Raw genomic sequence first — 16,389 nt, 5'->3', positions numbered from 1 at the left:
AAGACAGTCTCTTCAATAAATGGTGCTGGGAAAATTGGACATCCACATGCAGAAGAATGAAACTAGACCACTCTCTTTCACCATACACAAAGATAAACTCAAAATGGATGAAAGATCTAAATGTGAGACAAGATTCCATCAAAATCCTAGAGAAGAACACAGGCAACACCCTTTTTGAACTCGGCCACAGTAACTTCTTGCAAGATACATCCACGAAGGCAAAAGAAACAAAAGCAAAAATGAACTATTGGGACTTCATCAAGATAAGAAGCTTTTGGGGGATCCCTGGGTGGCGCAGCGGTTTGGCGCCTGCCTTTGGCCCAGGGCGCGATCCTGGAGACCCGGGATCGATTCCCACGTCGGGCTCCCGGTGCATGGAGCCTGCTTCTCCCTCTGCCTGTGTCTCTGCCTCTCTCTCTCTCTCTGTGACTATCATAAATAAATAAAAAATTAAAAAAAAAAAAGATAAGAAGCTTTTGTACAGCAAAGGATACAGTCAACAAAACTCAAAGACAACCTACAGAATGGGAGAAGATATTTGCAAATGACATATCAGATAAAGGGCTAGTTTCCAAGATCTATAAAGAACTTATTAAACTCAACACCAAAGAAACAAACAATCCAATCATGAAATGGGCAAAAGACATGAACAGAAATCTCACAGAGGAAGACATAGACATGGCCAACATGCATATGAGAAAATGCTCTGCATCACTTGCCATCAGGGAAATACAAATCAAAACTACAATGAGATACCACCTCACACCAGTGAGAATGGGGAAAATTAACAAGGCAGGAAACCACAAATGTTGGAGAGGATGCGGAGAAAAGGGAACCCTCTTACACTGTTGGTGGGAATGTGAACTGGTGCAGCCACTCTGGAAAACTGTGTGGAGGTTCCTCAAACAGTTAAAAATATACCTGCCCTACGACCCAGCAATTGCACTGTTGGGGATTTACCCCAAAGATACAAATGCAATGAAACGCCGGGACACCTGCACCCCGATGTTTCTAGCAGCAATGGCCACTATAGCCAAACTGTGGAAGGAGCCTCGGTGTCCAACGAAAGATGAATGGATAAAGAAGATGTGGTTTATGTATACAATGGAATATTACTCAGCTATTAGAAATGACAAATACCCACCATTTGCTTCAACGTGGATGGAACTGGAGGGTATTATGCTGAGTGAAGTAAGTCAGTCGGAGAAGGACAAACATTATATGTTCTCATTCATTTGGGGAATATAAATAATAGTGAAAGGGAAAATAAGGGAAGGGAGAAGAAATGTGTGGGAAATATCAGAAAGGGAGACAGAACGTAAAGACTGCTAACTCTGGGAAACGAACTAGGGGTGGTAGAAGGGGAGGAGGGCGGGGGGTGGGAGTGAATGGGTGACGGGCACTGGGTATTATTCTGTATGTTAGTAAATTGAACACCAATAAAAAAAAAAATTAAATTAAATTAAATTAAAAAAAAAAAGAAACTAAAAAAAAATAAAATAAAAAAATAAAAGGAGGAAAAGTATTATTTAGTTAAAATTTAATTAGTAACTAAAATTGAAATGTTGGACGAAAATTAGTAAAGATGAGAGAGATTGCAGAGCGTTTATTGTTGGAGTTCAAGTTAATGGAGCCGATGGTCCAACTACAATAAACTGTATAAGTTCCCCCTCAGTGGCATCAGTTATTCTTTAAGTTAATGATACAGAAAACCCATAAGAAAACAAGTCAGAGAGTAACTGGAGTTGAAGCTAGGTGTGATCCAACTTGTTCTGCCTTAAAGGAAGGTCTGGGGACAAGTTTGGAGAGTCTGGAACACAGATTATAATGTGAAATTATAAGGAAGTAGTCTTGGGTTGTAGGTAAAATTTAAGAATCTTCTTGAGACCTGCAGCCCTATTGATTCTCCTGCTTATGTTGATGTGGTTAGTGCAAATAATGAATATTTTGTGGATTAATGTGGTCTCCCCTGTTCTACTGAGTAGTCACTGTGCTTGAATGAAATGTACAGACTTGATATTATAAAGGAAATTCTCCTGAAGAAGTCGGTTTTGTAGGGCAACCTGGGTGGCTCAACGGTTTAGTGCCGCCTTCAGCCCAGGGCTTGATCCTGGAGACCTGGGATTGAATCCTATGTCAGGCTCCCTGCATAGAGCCTGCTTTTCCCTCTGCCTGTGTCTCTGCCTCTCTCTCTCTGAGTCTCTCATGAATAAACAAATAAAATCTTTAAAAAAAAAAAGTGGGTTTTGTAAACTAATTTGAGATTCTGGTAATGATATCAGCCAGTCAGCCTCTCCTTTCTTTTTCTTCATCATCATCATTATCATTATTATTATTACTGCTGTTATTATTTTTTGCTGCTACCAAAAAGGACTGAGACTTCCCAAAGGAATTAAAACAATAGAGAACAGAACATAAGAGAAAATGTAATGCAGTTGGTAGTCAAGTAAATGCAATGTTAAATAATAGCTCTTCTTCAAACAAATTGTCAAAGTTTTTTTTAATGTTAATATTCAGTATTATCATTTACTATTGATTGCCTCCCGAGAGCCACCCCACTTCAACTTCTTCCTTACTGGCAGAACCCTCATGTTTACTCTAGCACAGAATCCAGACTGGTTTAAGACTTAGCTGTTAATATTACTCTTCCTGATAGTTCCATTCTCCTTATCAGTGACTTGTTTCGGAGAGGGCATGTCACCCATTTCCAGCCAATGAGAACTGAAGGCAGTTTACTATTGGGCTTCTGGGAAAGATTTCCTCATTCTAGGTAGGAGACACCAGGGGATAGGACCCATTTTTACCTCTGGTTGTGGTCTTGCTGGGATGTTAACTTAGAACTGCTTCAGATGTTTTATAATCCTGAGGGGAGTCAGCCTAAGGGCAAAGTAGAGAGAAGAATGACATTAAGACATTTAATCAAGCAATCCTGAAAACTGCTCTATCATTCGTCCTTCATCAAATGAAATATTTTCTCATATTAACTAGTTTTCATGAGGCTTTCTGTTCCTTTTGGCTGAATGCAATTTACCATATGAACATAAGAACTTTAGTTCATTACTGAGAGAGAATCGATTGGTTTAATATTTTCAGAGGAAAATTTCATGAAACATAAAAGATTTTGATCTAGAAAAACCACTTTATTTTTTTTTAATTTTTATTTATTTATGATAGTCACACAGAGAGAGAGAGGCAGAGACACAGGCAGAAGGAGAGGCAGAGACACAGGCAGAGGGAGAAGCAGGCTCCATGCACCGGGAGCCTGACGTGGGATTCGATCCCGGGTCTCCAGGATCGCGCTCTGGGCCAAAGGCAGGCGCTAAACCGCTGCGCCACCCAGGGATCCCTAGAAAAACCACTTTAGTAAGAAATTAAATAGTTGTATATTAAGGCTTGTAAGTTACATAAAGGCTTGTGATCTTATCCTAAAAGTCATAGAAAGCCATTAAATTATTTTAGTTTGGAAGATGACATGATGTGAGTATCACTCCCTGGCTGCTGTGTACAGAATGGATTGTAGGAACAGGGGAGAACAATTAAGAATCTATAGTCATATGAGAAATGGCAATACTGGCAGTAATATGGAAAAAATGGACCAAATCAAGATACATTTTGGAGGTAGGTGCATAGGTTTTTCTATAATGTAGTATATGTTGGTGGTAGTGGTTATGAGAGAAATAGAAAAACAAGTGCAAATCTTAAAATAGATTGTTAAATATGTAAGTCTGGAGTTCAGGGATAAAGTTGAGGCTAGACATTGCATCCAGAGGATGGTACAAAACACTAATTTACTTTTCTCATTTAATCACCTACCACTCTACTTAGAGTCTTTCCCAGATAAACACAAAAGGATCAATTTTCATTTTTCTCATTGTTACCCCCACCCCCAGCCCAGGCCCCAGGCCTTTTTTCTGGCTTTCTTTTTTTTTTTTTTTTACTCAGCTTTTCCCCCAAGGTACCTGATCTGTCCTTGAAAGGCTGAGTCACATTCTTCAGATTCTATGTATCACGGGTCCTTGGGATGCATTGTGGTGAAATGTGCATAAGACAATTAAACCCTTCTTTTAGCAAAACTCTGGTGCATTATTGTGTTAACAGTTGGCAAGAGGAAGAAAGTCAAGAAGGGACAAAGGGGAAAATGACCTCCTTAAATATAGTATTCATACAGAGAGTATGTGGGAAAATGAACACATTCATGCACTGCTAGAGGGAGTATAAATTCTTACAACCTTTCTAGAGGGTTTTTTGATACAGAGATCAAAAGTCTTCTTGATCCATAACTTCAATTTCTACTTTTTTTTTTTTCGTGTAGAAATCATTGTGCATGCAGGGAAAGATTTAGTTACAGGATGTTAATGGCAGCATTCCTTATAATAATGTAAGATAGACAACAATGAGTTATTAACAGTAGGAGACACTGTATGGACTATCCAGACTTTAAAATACTCTCCTGTCATTAACTTTGACATTGTGGGGTGTTTAATGAAGTAGAAAAATGTTAACATGTTTTTGAGTAAAGAAAGATATGGAATGGAATGTATGTTGTGATTACATAACAACATCAGTAAGATTGGAATTCTTTATACAGAAATACTGATAGTGGTGTTGGTATTAATTGTGACCTCCCTTCTTTTCTCCTTTCTTTCTTCCCTTCCTTCCCTCTTTTTCTCTCTCATTCTCTACAGTGCATATGGATGAGATAGAAAAATCTTAAAGTTAAAAAAAAAGAATTGCTGCTTCTTAAATGATGTATCACAAATTGACAGATTGGAAGCCCTGTTGTAGATGGTGTCATAAATATTAGCAATGGTGGCCAATACCAAATATGGAATTGGCAATGTAAAGAGGGAATTAGACTTTCATATTTAACAAATGATTGCTTTACCTAATGTTCCTTCTGAAAATATTTGTTGACATATTTAGGTCTCAAATGATTGAAAATGGATGTCTGGACTGTGTCAGGGTTCCACTTAGAGTCAAATGTGACTGTGGTCCTTGTGCAGTGGGAATGAAGGAGAACAGCATTCAGATGGGGAGATCTCAGGAGCTCAGAGGAGTCTGCTTAGATTTGCTTGTCACCTTAGTTCAAGAGAACTCAGAAATCAATGGTCTTAAAAGGACTTCCCTCAAGGCAAAGGTGTTTGCTTCAGTTTTTCCTTCCACTTATCCCTTTGCTTGTAGAAGCCACAACTGTGCATTTGAAGTTAGATGTAAATCATATGGCAAATTGGGGAGGCCTAAGAGATTCACAGCATTGCTATGTTCCTGTTCCTAGCCTTTCTTATGCTGCTGTCTCTGCCTGTATCCCTTTCTTCCCTACATGGTACCTGGCTTCAGGTTAAGAAATACTCCCATAAGCAGTCATTTATTTATAAATGCTAGCCTGGACAGAAAACAAAAATCTTTATACTCACTTCCAAAATATGTAACTGTTACCTACCCAATCTGAGATGTAGGGGGTGCATGATCATTGTATTGACAAAGTCAGTTGTAAGCTCAGACACATGCACCTTGTGTAGATCAAGCAGGGTTTAATTATCTCAAGGAAGTCAGCACAGTCATGATACTATCACAGAGGTCAGCAACATCATTCAGGCCAGGTGGAAATTCCAGCTTCTGAAATCCTCACCACTAGGTACATAGTTACAAATGATAAGACCCAGGTGAGAATCATATCAGTCTTTCTGGAGAGTTAAGTCTTTCTCTTTACATCTAGAGTTAAATACATAAGACTGGATCAGTTCTCTCAGTAGAGTAGCCTGGGGATGCACTAGGGACCACTTCTTTGACAATTTAAGCAACTCCTTAAACTCAGCTTTGTACTGGAAATAAACACAACTGAGAACAAGCAGAGGCTATTTATTCAGAGCTTCTGCAGCAAGGGAGCCAGCCACTGTCACTTGCCTCTTGGCAGATACAGACAGGCAGATGAGTGGAAGAAAGATAAGGCTTCAGGTATGCCCTGATTGGAAGCTGTGGACATGAGGAAACTGTAGGCAGGCTGAGGACAAATATTAGGAAATCTGTCTGTCATTAATCAAATCCTGGTGTTTTGGGTCCAATTGTTACTGGGATTATTGTCTGGCTTCCTAGACCATCACTGGATATAGCAGTTTGACTTCCTGCAGGTCTGATTTATAGCAGTCTGCTTTCTTGGGTTGGTTGATTTCGTGCGCAGGTTGTTGCAGTTGTAGGTCAGAGTTCTGTTTTTATATATAGTCTGATCATTGTTATTTGTATATTCAATCTCTCAGTACAACACTGAATATAATATAGGAGGCAGTACAACACAATACAGTAAACCTAAGCATGAATAGTTCTCATTCATCATTCTTGGTGCAAGCAGCCTGCTGCATCCTGATCCAAGTATATTTTTAAACTTAGTATTGCAGAGCCAAGAGAGGGTCACTTTCCCAGAAGCCTCTGGGAGCCATGCTAACAAATCCTTAGAGCAGCTATAAAGATGTTATCCTGCAATTAGAAAAATAATGTGGGCAGGAAATGGAAGGCAAATCAAAATGATGACTGGCTTTTCTCACAAAATACCTTCATGGCTATCGTGTTTTACCCACACACCTAATGCAACTGCTGTGTGAGCCTTTGAAACAGTTCTCCATTACTTTTTCATGGATTTAAGTGATTTAAGACTATGCCATCCCAATAAAACTATTCATGGTGCCATAATGGTAAGTTGGGCAACTTGCTGAGGGACTTGATGATGATATATCCTGACAGTTAAATTGCCCTTGGACAGGATGCCACATGCAGGAAATCAGAGACTCTGGAAAATGTGGAAGTACTGCTACACCCCAGCATGAGGGTTTAGATAAGGAAGCAAAAGATGCTGAAAGGTAAATAAATGAAGCATTCTCCCTTGGGTTTCATTTGAACAGGAATAGAGACTGATTATTAATGACTGAACTGATTTTTATACATACATTCCAAAACATAGTGCTTCGGTGCCTCTCAACAATGAGTAGTAAATAATAATAAGGAAACTTTTGCCATGCTGTGTTACCATTCATTTAGAAACATTTTCACTTGCATTACCAGAGGCTGTAGTGTTTAAACTTTCCCCACCCACAGCTGCCTGAGCTGTTGTGCCATTCTCATGTTTCAAGTAATTTCAAATGGGCTTAAAGAACAAACTAATTTCAATTCAGTCTAATTAAATAAGCATTTGTTGACGGCATACCTTGTTCTCAGCAGTGTCATCTCACATAATGTTAAAAGGTGACATTCCTTCCAGATCTTGAAAAACAGGGAGGTTACAAGTTAAAGAATATGTTAGAAAAGCTTCAAAAAAAAACTGCTAGAAAAATTAAAAATATAATATATAATTTTGGAGCACCCAGTGGAAAAAATTGAATAAATGCTTTTGAAGTCAATAGAAATAATAACAAAGTGTTGTCCATAGAGTAGACAGAAATGAAAGGAAAACAAGGAGTCATTGAAAAGAAAGAAAAAGGGTAACTAGACAGAAAAGTTATGACAACCAGAGAAAATGGCTTAAACTTCTTTTTTTGAAGAACAAAGATTGGGGCACCTGGGTGGTGCAGTCAGTTAAGCATCTGACTCTTGGTTTTGGCTCAGGTTGTGATCTTAGGGTCCTGGAATGGAGCCCTGCTTTAGAGTCTCTCTCCCTCTGCCCTTCCTGCTCATTTTTTTTTCTCTCTCTCTCTCAAATAAATCTTTTTTTTAAAGAAGAAAAACAAAGATTAATTATATTTTATCTCCAAATGAACAGCTTCCTAAATAATGCTAGATGGCTAAGAATAAAAACATAAGCCAAGATGCACCAGGAAAATACAAATAACCAAAGAGTATATGTTGCAATATTAATATCAAATAAGTATGATTCAAAGTCAAAAGAAGTAAAATGAAACAAAGGACATAATTTTACATTGAAAAGAGCAATCAAAATGTTCTCTATTAGCAAAATTGTAAGAACTAGGCTCACTGGACATTATAAACCAGCAGCCTTTTTTTCTGCTCTCTTCTTATGTCATTCATAAGTGGGGGCATCTGATACCATTCACCTCACCTTCTTCCCAACCCATTAGCTGCTCAGAGTTACTTTTTGTACTTCAAGATGTGGCTCATCATCTTTAGGATTTTTTTTTTAGGAATTTTTTTAATAGTACTTTTTGATAGAAGGAGAGATAAAAACTTTCACAGACAAACAAAAACTAAAGGAAGGAGTTCATGACCACTAAACCAGCCTTGCAAGAAACATTAAAGAAATATTCCTTTGCATGAAAAGAAAAGACCAAAAGTGACAAAGACAAGAAAGAAAGAGAAAATCTCCAGAAACAACAGCACAAGTAATAAAATGGCACTAAATGTATATCTGTCAATAATTGCTCTGAATGTATGCACACTACACGCTCTAATCAAAAGACAAAGGGTGTCAAAATGGATAAAAAACAAGACTCATCTATATGCTGCCTATACAAGACTGATTTTAGACCCAAAGCCACCTCCAAATTGAAAGAAGGTGAAGAAACATTTATCATACAAATTGATATCAAAAGAAAGCCAGAATAGCAATACTTTCATTAGACAAACTAGATTTTAAACCAAGAGATGAAGAAGGGCACTAAATCAAAATAAAGGGGAACTATCCAACAAGAAGATCTAGCAATTATAAGTATTTATACACCCAACATGGGAGCATGCAAATATGTAAAACAATAATAAACATAAAGGAACTCATTGATAGTAATACAATAATAGCAGGGGACTTTAACACCCCACTTACATCAATGGACAGATCATCTAAGCAGAAAATCAACAAGGAAGCAATGGCTTTGAATGACACACTGGGCCAGATAGATTCAGAACATTCCATCCTAAAGCAGTAGAATACACATTCTTTTCAAGTCACATGGGACCTTCTCCAGAATAGATACATACTAGGTCACAAATCAGGCCTCAACAAGCACAAAAAGATTGAGATCATACCATGCATATTTTTTTACCACACCTCTATGAAACTTGATGTCAACCACAATAAAAAATTTGGAAAGATCACAAATACATGGAGGTTAAACAACATTAGTGGCTACGAAACAATGAATGGGCCAACCAGGAAATCAAAGAAGAAATTTAAAAATGCATGGAAACAAATGAAAATGAAAACACAATGGTTCAAAAACCTTTGGGATGCAGAAAAAACTGTCTTATAAGGAAAGGATGAAAGGATACCACAATACAGGCCTCAAGAAGCAAGAAAAGTCTCAAACAACCTAACCTCACACTTAAAGGAGCTAGAAAAAGAACAACAAGTGAAGCCTAAAGCCAGCAGAAGAAGGGAAATGATAAAGATTAGAGAAGAAATAAATGATATAGAAACTAAAAACAATAGACTAGGGATGCCTGGGTGGCTCAACAGTTGAGCATCTGCCTTTGGCTCAGGATGTGATCGCAGGTTCAGGGATGAGTCCCACATTGGGCTCCCTGAGAGGAGCCTGCTTATTCCTCTAAGTCTCTGCCTCTTTCTCTGTGTCTCTCATGAATATATAAATAAATATATATAAATAACATCCTTAATTAAAAACAAACAAAAAACACAATAGACTAGATCAATGAAACCAGGAGATGGTTCTTTGAAAAAATTAATAAAGTTGCTAAAATCCTAGCCAGACATCACAAAGAAAAGAAAAAGGACCCAAAGAAATAAAATCACAAATGAGAGAAGAGAAATCACCACCACCACCACCACCACCACCACAGAAATATAAACAATTAGAATATTATGAAAAACTGTATGCCAACGAATTGGACAACCTGGAAGAAATGGATAAACTCCTAAACAATATACACTACCAAAACTGAAATAGAAAACTTGAACAGACTGATAATCAGCAAAGAAATTGAATCAGTTATTGAAAATCTCCCAAAAAACAAAAGTCCAGGGTCAGATGGCTTCACAGGTGAGTTCTACCATACATTTAAAAAAGAGTTAATACCTATTCTTTCCAAAGTATTCCAAAAGATAAAAATGGAAGAAAAACTTCCAAATCCATTCTATGATTCCAGCATTACCCTGATACCAAAACTAGATAAAGACTCATTTAAAAAGAAAACTGCAGGCCAATATCGCTGATGAACATGGGATATTGTTAATTGTTCTCAATAAAATACTAGCAAACTGAATCCAACACTACATTAAAAGAATCATTCACCACAATCAAGTAGGATTTATTCCTGGGCTGCAAACGTAGTTCAATATTCACAAATCAATTGACATGATACACCACATTAATAAAAGAAAGGATAAGAACCATATGATTCTTTCAATAGATGCAGAAAAAGCATTTGACAAAGTACAACACCCATTCATGGTAAAAACTCTCAACAAAGTAAGCCAAAACTAATATCATCCTCAATGAGGAAAAACAGAGCTTTTCCTCTATGGTCAGTAACAAGACAGGAGTGTCCACTCTCACCACTGTTATTTAACATGGTACAAGAAGTCCCAGCCACAGCAATCAGATACACAAAGAAATAAAAGGCCTTCAAATCAGTAAGGAAGAAGTCAAACTTTGACTATTTGCAGAAGACACGATACTCTATACAGAAGACCTGAAAGACTCCACTAAAAAAAATGCTAGATCTGATACATGAATTCAGGAAAGTTGCAGGATACAAAATCTACATACAGAAATCTGTTGTATTTCTATACACTAAAAATGAAACAGCAGGGAAATGAAGGAATTAACCTCATTTACAATTGCACCAAACCCCCTAAGATACTTAGGAATAAACCTAAACAGAGACGTAAAAGATCTGTACTTTGAGGGACACCTGGGTGGCTCAGTGATTGAGCATCTGCTTTTGGCTCAGGTGTGATCCTGGGGTCCTGGGATTGATTCCTGCATCGGGCTCCCTGTGGGGAGACTGCTTCTCCCTCTGCCTATGTCTCTGCCTCTCTCTCGTGTCTCTCATGAATAAATAAATAAATCTTTAAAAAAATGTCTTAAAAAATCTGTATTTTGAAAACAACAAAACACTGGTGAAAGAAATTGAAGATGACACAAAGAAACGGAAAGACATCCCATGCTCATGGATTGGGAAAAACAAATATTGCTAAAATGCCTATATTCCCAAAGCAATCTACACATTTAATGAAATCCCTATCAAAATTAGGTGGATGGGGGGATGCATTAAATAGGTCATGGGGATTAAGGAGGGCACTTGTGATGAGCACTGGGTGTTGTATGTTGAATCACTAAATTCTACACCTGAAATATAACACCGCACTGTATGTTAACTTACTGGAACTTAAATAAAAACTTGAAAACTTAAAAATAAATAAAATAAAACTAATACTTTCTGAAATATCACTTATTTTAGTTTTCTGTTGCTACATTACAAATTACCACAAATTTAATGGCTTAAAACAGCACTTATTAGCTCACAGTTCTATAGGTCAGAAATGGGGCAGGCTTCATTGGGTTCTCTAATTAGAATATCACAAGGGTAAGATCAAGGTATCAGCTGGACTGGGCGCTTATCTGAAATCTCTAGGGAAGAAATCACTTCAAAGCTCATTCTGGTTGTCGGCAGAGTTCATTTCCCTGCAATTGTAGAACTGCTAGCTATCAGCTGCATGCAACTCTTAGAGCTCCTAGAGGCCACTCTCCCTTCATGTGGCCATCCATCTTCAAAACTAGCAGCAGACCTGGTATCCTTCTGGGTTTGTTTTGTTTTGTTTTTTCACATTTTATGTTTTTGTTTTAATTCCAGTTAGTTAACATACAGTGTTATATTAGTTTAAAGACTCCTTCTGTTTTAGATCTTTCTTTCTCTTCTGTCATCAGACAGAAAACTCTGCTTTCAGAGGAGCTCATGTGATTAGATTAGGTCCACCCAGAGAATTTCCCTTTTGATTCACTAAAAGTCAACTGACTAGTACTCCCAATTGTATCTGCAAACTCTCATTTGTCATGTAACACGATCATAGGTGTAATAGTGCATTCATCATATTCATACTCCCTCATATTAGGGCAGGAAATCTTGGAGGGCAAGGATTTATGATTCTGCCTACCGCATTGCTCGTAGCTTCTCTTCACTTACTGCCACGTGAATTCTTTTTTTTTTTTTTTTAAGATTTTATTTATTTATTCATGAGAGACACAGGCAGAGGAGAAGCAGGCTCCATGCAGAGAGCCCAACATGGGACTCAATCCCAGGTCTCCAGGATCACGCCCTGGGCTGAAGGACTGAGCCACCCGGGCTGCCCCTGCCACGTGAATTCTAAAGGCTCAGCAGGCTTTACTACTATTTTGGAGTCTCTTAATTTTACCAAAATTTGAATTTTTATTTTCCACATAATTTTGGCTCTCAGATTTCCGTGGTGAGAAGAGGAAAGTGCTGACTAATGTATCCATGTTCGTGTTAAAAGTTTCTCTGATTATTTTTGATGGTGATTTGTCCCTTGATCAGGTTGTTTTATGATGCCAAGATTTGTTTCTTTGGAATTTCTATTCAGATTATCTAACATGCTGCATCTAATAATTCAAGCATTTGAATTGGAGTGGGAGCGGTTGGTAGTGGGAGGCCTAAATCTATTCATTGTGTTTTTGCTCAGCTTATTTCCTTCTGTGTTAACCAATAGCATCTTGTGAGCTCATATTTGTTGAATTTATCTGGGGGAATCCTGAGAGTGTAAATTGGGGATACTTGCTTTGGAGAGGATTAGTATTCTTTTTTTTTTTTTTTTAAGATTTCATTTATTTATTTGAGAGAGAGAGAGAGAACTAGTTGGGGAAGGAGCAGAGGGAGAGGGAGAAGCAGGCTCCCCACTCAGCAGGGAACTTAATGTCGGACTGGACCCAGAGCTCAAATCCCAGGATCCCCGGGGTTATGACCTGAGCCAAAGGCAGATGTCCAACCAACTGAACCATCCAGACACCCCAGAGGAGTTGTATTTTCATAGGCCCCCTCAATTGTTCAAAGGCTCCAGCCTTAATGCAGGAGGCTTAATAAAGAGCTTTCCAACCTTGCCAGAGATCCAAAGTTTAGTTACTAGTTTGTAGTTCTGATCCTAGTATTAGCCTCAGGGCATACATAGAAAATATATATATATTTGTTTCTTTCTCCCTGATCTTGTTTAAGTTCATCTGTTTCCTTTCTTCCTCCTTTACCTCTCTTCCTTCCTGTCTCTTATACTTTCTTACTTCCTTTCTCCCATGCTTAGCTTGTGCTAGTAAATGCAAAGAATCATATGTATGAGACACAGTGTCCTACTTTATTTGGCATTGGTCTGAGTAAAACATTGTACTCTTTTCTGAGAATCACTTTTTAAGGGGATCACAAAGTGAGGCATATCCAGAGGTTCAGCCAAAATAATTATGAAAAATATGTAAGTTTGTTTGCTTTGTTTACCTGGGAAAAGAAAAGACCTGTTAACTCTCTTCAGATATCTGAAAGAATCTTTCACAAGAGAAAAATAAAGCTTATCTTTTATCTTCCAGAAGCAGAACCAACAAGTGCATCTAGCAAGAAGGTTCATGTTAGCTCAACATAAGATGGATCTTATGATTATACTTGTATGAAATGGAATGGGGCTGCCTTTGTGATTGTGTGCTCTCTCCTCTGGGCTAATGTGGTGGTAGGATAAGTCTACTTAGAGTATTTTATAGGCCAGAAGTACACTTCTCCTTTGGCTAAGATGCTATACCAAATAACCTTCACTGTCCCAGTGAACTCAGATTCTAGGTTTGTTTATTCTGTGACTCTTAAAATTTAGATAGAAAGTAAGAAATTGGGCAGCCTGGGTGGCTCAGTGGTTTGGCGCCTGCCTTTGGCCCAGGGCACGATCCTAGAGTCCCGGGATAGAGTCCCGTGTGGGGCTCCCAGCATGGAGCCTGCTTCTCCCTCTGCCTGTGTCTCTGCCTCTCTCTCTCTCTCTCTCTATGTCTATCATGAATAAATAAATAAATAAATAAATAAATAAACAAATAAATAAATCTTTAAAAAAAAAGAAAGCAAGAAATTATAGCCATCTGGAAAATAAAAAACACTTATGCCACATTCTGACTATAATGGAAGGAAATTTTGTGTCACAGTATTGAAGAAACTTTTCCAATTGGTAAATCAGAGTAATCATTAATATTTTTTATTTCCAAAATAGTCCTCCTTGTAATGTGCCAAGAAAAAAAGGCAATTAATTTTTACACAAAATTTTCTCCTCATGTATATCCACACTGGGAGAAAATATGATGCATTTTTCAGTAATAGTAAGGTTCAGTCAGAAATAGAAATTTAGTTCTTCTTAAACTAAATAGAATAGACCCTGGTAAATGAGAAGAGATGACACAGCATAAGCTATATAGTTACATTTAAAGTACATTTCAGAGTAGTTTCCTTTAATATTAAAATTGTAATTCATGGTAGAAATGGATACGGGGGAGGGGGAGCCAGGGTGGCTCAGTGTATTAAGTGTCTGCCTTTGGCTCAGATCTCCTGAGATTGAGCCCCACATTGGGCTCTCTGTTCAACGGAGAGACTGCTTCTCTCTCTGCTCCCCACTGCCCACACTCATGCACTAGCTCTCTCTCTCAAATAAATAAATAAAAGCTTAAAAAAACAACAACAACACACCTTTAAAAAAATAGATGCAGGCTTTTTGAATATTTTTTGTAAAGGATGTTGAGATCTTGGTATTTTTGTTCTTAGAATTTTATATGAACATAAAATCGCAATTGTTCTGAAATCATCACTTTAGGGAAGACAACACATTTAACCTTTCACAGTGGAATAAAAGCTTATGTTGGAATGTCTTAGATATTCAGATACCCTTTTCATTCTCTGGATTCTAGAGTGATAAGAAAAATCTGATGAAGAAAGACTCGAGTCCTCTAGTTCTATTAGGGACGGTGAACACCACAGGGAGATGGGATTATTCCGAAAAAGGAAAATCAATCCATACACAGAGAGGATGAGAGCAAAAAAAAGGCAAAATGTGAGCCAGATGTTCTTCAGGACAAAAATGAAGTTTGATCCCAAGTGACAGGCAAAGGAATGAGAGACCCAAAGTATTTGACTATATTTTATGAAAGTTTTAGTAGTATGGAATTGTATAATTTCAGAGGAAATTAACAAGGAGAGAATTTTAGAAACCTACTGCTAACTCAACATTCAAGAACTTAATGCCTTAGGTTGAAAAGTCATGATATACCCAGAGGAGACAAAATTTACAGAAGTAAAGGCTAGCTGAGGACATAATCCTGTAGTCCTATTAGGCCCCAGGCTCCTACAAATGGAAGAATTTATATACATATGTCGTGTCTGTTGTAGAATTAGAATGAGAACCTTTCTTGGAGCCTAAAGATAAGAACATAAGACTGGCTTTGCCTCTAGATGTATGATTCAGTTTACTCATTTTAGAAATAGAAATGCCAGTCTTCACCCCACATTATTTTTGCAAGGGCCAAGTAAGAGAGTATATGTAAAAATATTTTATAAAGTGATATATGGATCAGATGTCTTATTATTAATGTCTACAGTGGGTATCTGTTGTTTTTGCCCATCAAGCATGCTAATCACAATCTGTTTTTCCCTTTAGTCTAATCCCATACTAATTTGTCTAGATTAGTCTGAAAGGGAAACCTCCCCTTGGAGGGGAGATCATGACACAGATCAAGCTGGGGAATGTACCGCATCGACCCCAGGCCTTGCCCTAGAAATTTTTTTCAGAACAGTCATAGTCAGGCCAGGCCAATCAGTGTCCAGGACTTTTACTGGAGCTAGAAGAAAGAGGAACATTTTATATTATGAGAGAATGAGGAAGCAATGTAAGTTGGTAGCCATCTGAGGAGACCTTGCCTGAGAATAAACTAACTCAAGAAGGAAAACAAAAACAGGAAATAGTGAATTAGCATCCTGAGACATTATCAACTCCTGGGATTCAGATATGCTTGAAGCCAGAATTACTCCTGGAATTGCCAGTTATATGAGTCCATAAATTCTTATTTCTATCCTAACTAGTTGGATTTGACTTTCTGTCATTTGTCATCAAAACTGTACTATTTGAGTCACTGTGATTAGGGAAGCCTTAACTAGAAATTATTAGTTTTACTTGGAAAATCTCTATACCTAATGTATACTAAAGCAATTACAGTTGCCCCTTAAACAATGGAGAGGTTGGGATTAGACTTCCATGATTGGCTCTGTCATGGGTCTTGTGAAGTCATGCACAACATTTGGACAGTTCTCTACAGCAGGAAATTATTGTTTAGGACTTGATGGCTTTTTTTTTTTAACAATGGCACCTTCAGTGATGTAATCTTTCTAGACTTCTTGATGTCTTTGATATTGGAGTTCTCCTTCATAGCACTGAAAGTCATTCCCATAGAGTACTATGTATACTGAGCCTTAAAA

At 37.7% G+C, this 16,389-nt stretch overlaps 2 protein-coding genes across 11 annotated transcripts in view; one reads left to right on the top strand and one right to left on the bottom strand.

Moving 5' to 3' along the window:
- CFAP95 (cilia and flagella associated protein 95) overlaps positions 1-16,389 on the top strand; it is a 141,728-nt gene that overhangs the window by 28,708 nt on the left and 96,631 nt on the right. The gene's annotated exons all lie outside the window — the stretch shown is intronic.
- Positions 1-16,389, bottom strand: part of PTAR1 (protein prenyltransferase alpha subunit repeat containing 1) — a 105,701-nt gene that overhangs the window by 82,289 nt on the left and 7,023 nt on the right. For 5 of the 9 annotated variants that reach the window (XM_077907429.1, XM_077907443.1, XM_077907453.1 and 2 more), the window contains 3 exons: positions 7,196-7,251; positions 5,441-5,631; positions 2,805-2,877 (listed from right to left, as the gene is read on the bottom strand). The gene's annotated coding sequence lies outside the window, so the exon portion shown is untranslated. The remainder of the gene's footprint in view (positions 1-2,804; positions 2,878-5,440; positions 5,632-7,195; positions 7,252-16,389) is intronic. The other 4 variants (XM_077907437.1, XM_077907464.1, XM_077907474.1 and 1 more) reach the window with 2 other exon arrangements.

The sequence above is a fragment of the Canis aureus genome, chromosome 1, assembly GCF_053574225.1.
Source record: "Canis aureus isolate CA01 chromosome 1, VMU_Caureus_v.1.0, whole genome shotgun sequence".
Classification (NCBI taxonomy): domain Eukaryota; kingdom Metazoa; phylum Chordata; class Mammalia; order Carnivora; family Canidae; genus Canis; species Canis aureus.
Note: the sequence above shows the minus strand (reverse complement) of the source record. Positions and strands in the feature narration are given on the sequence as shown.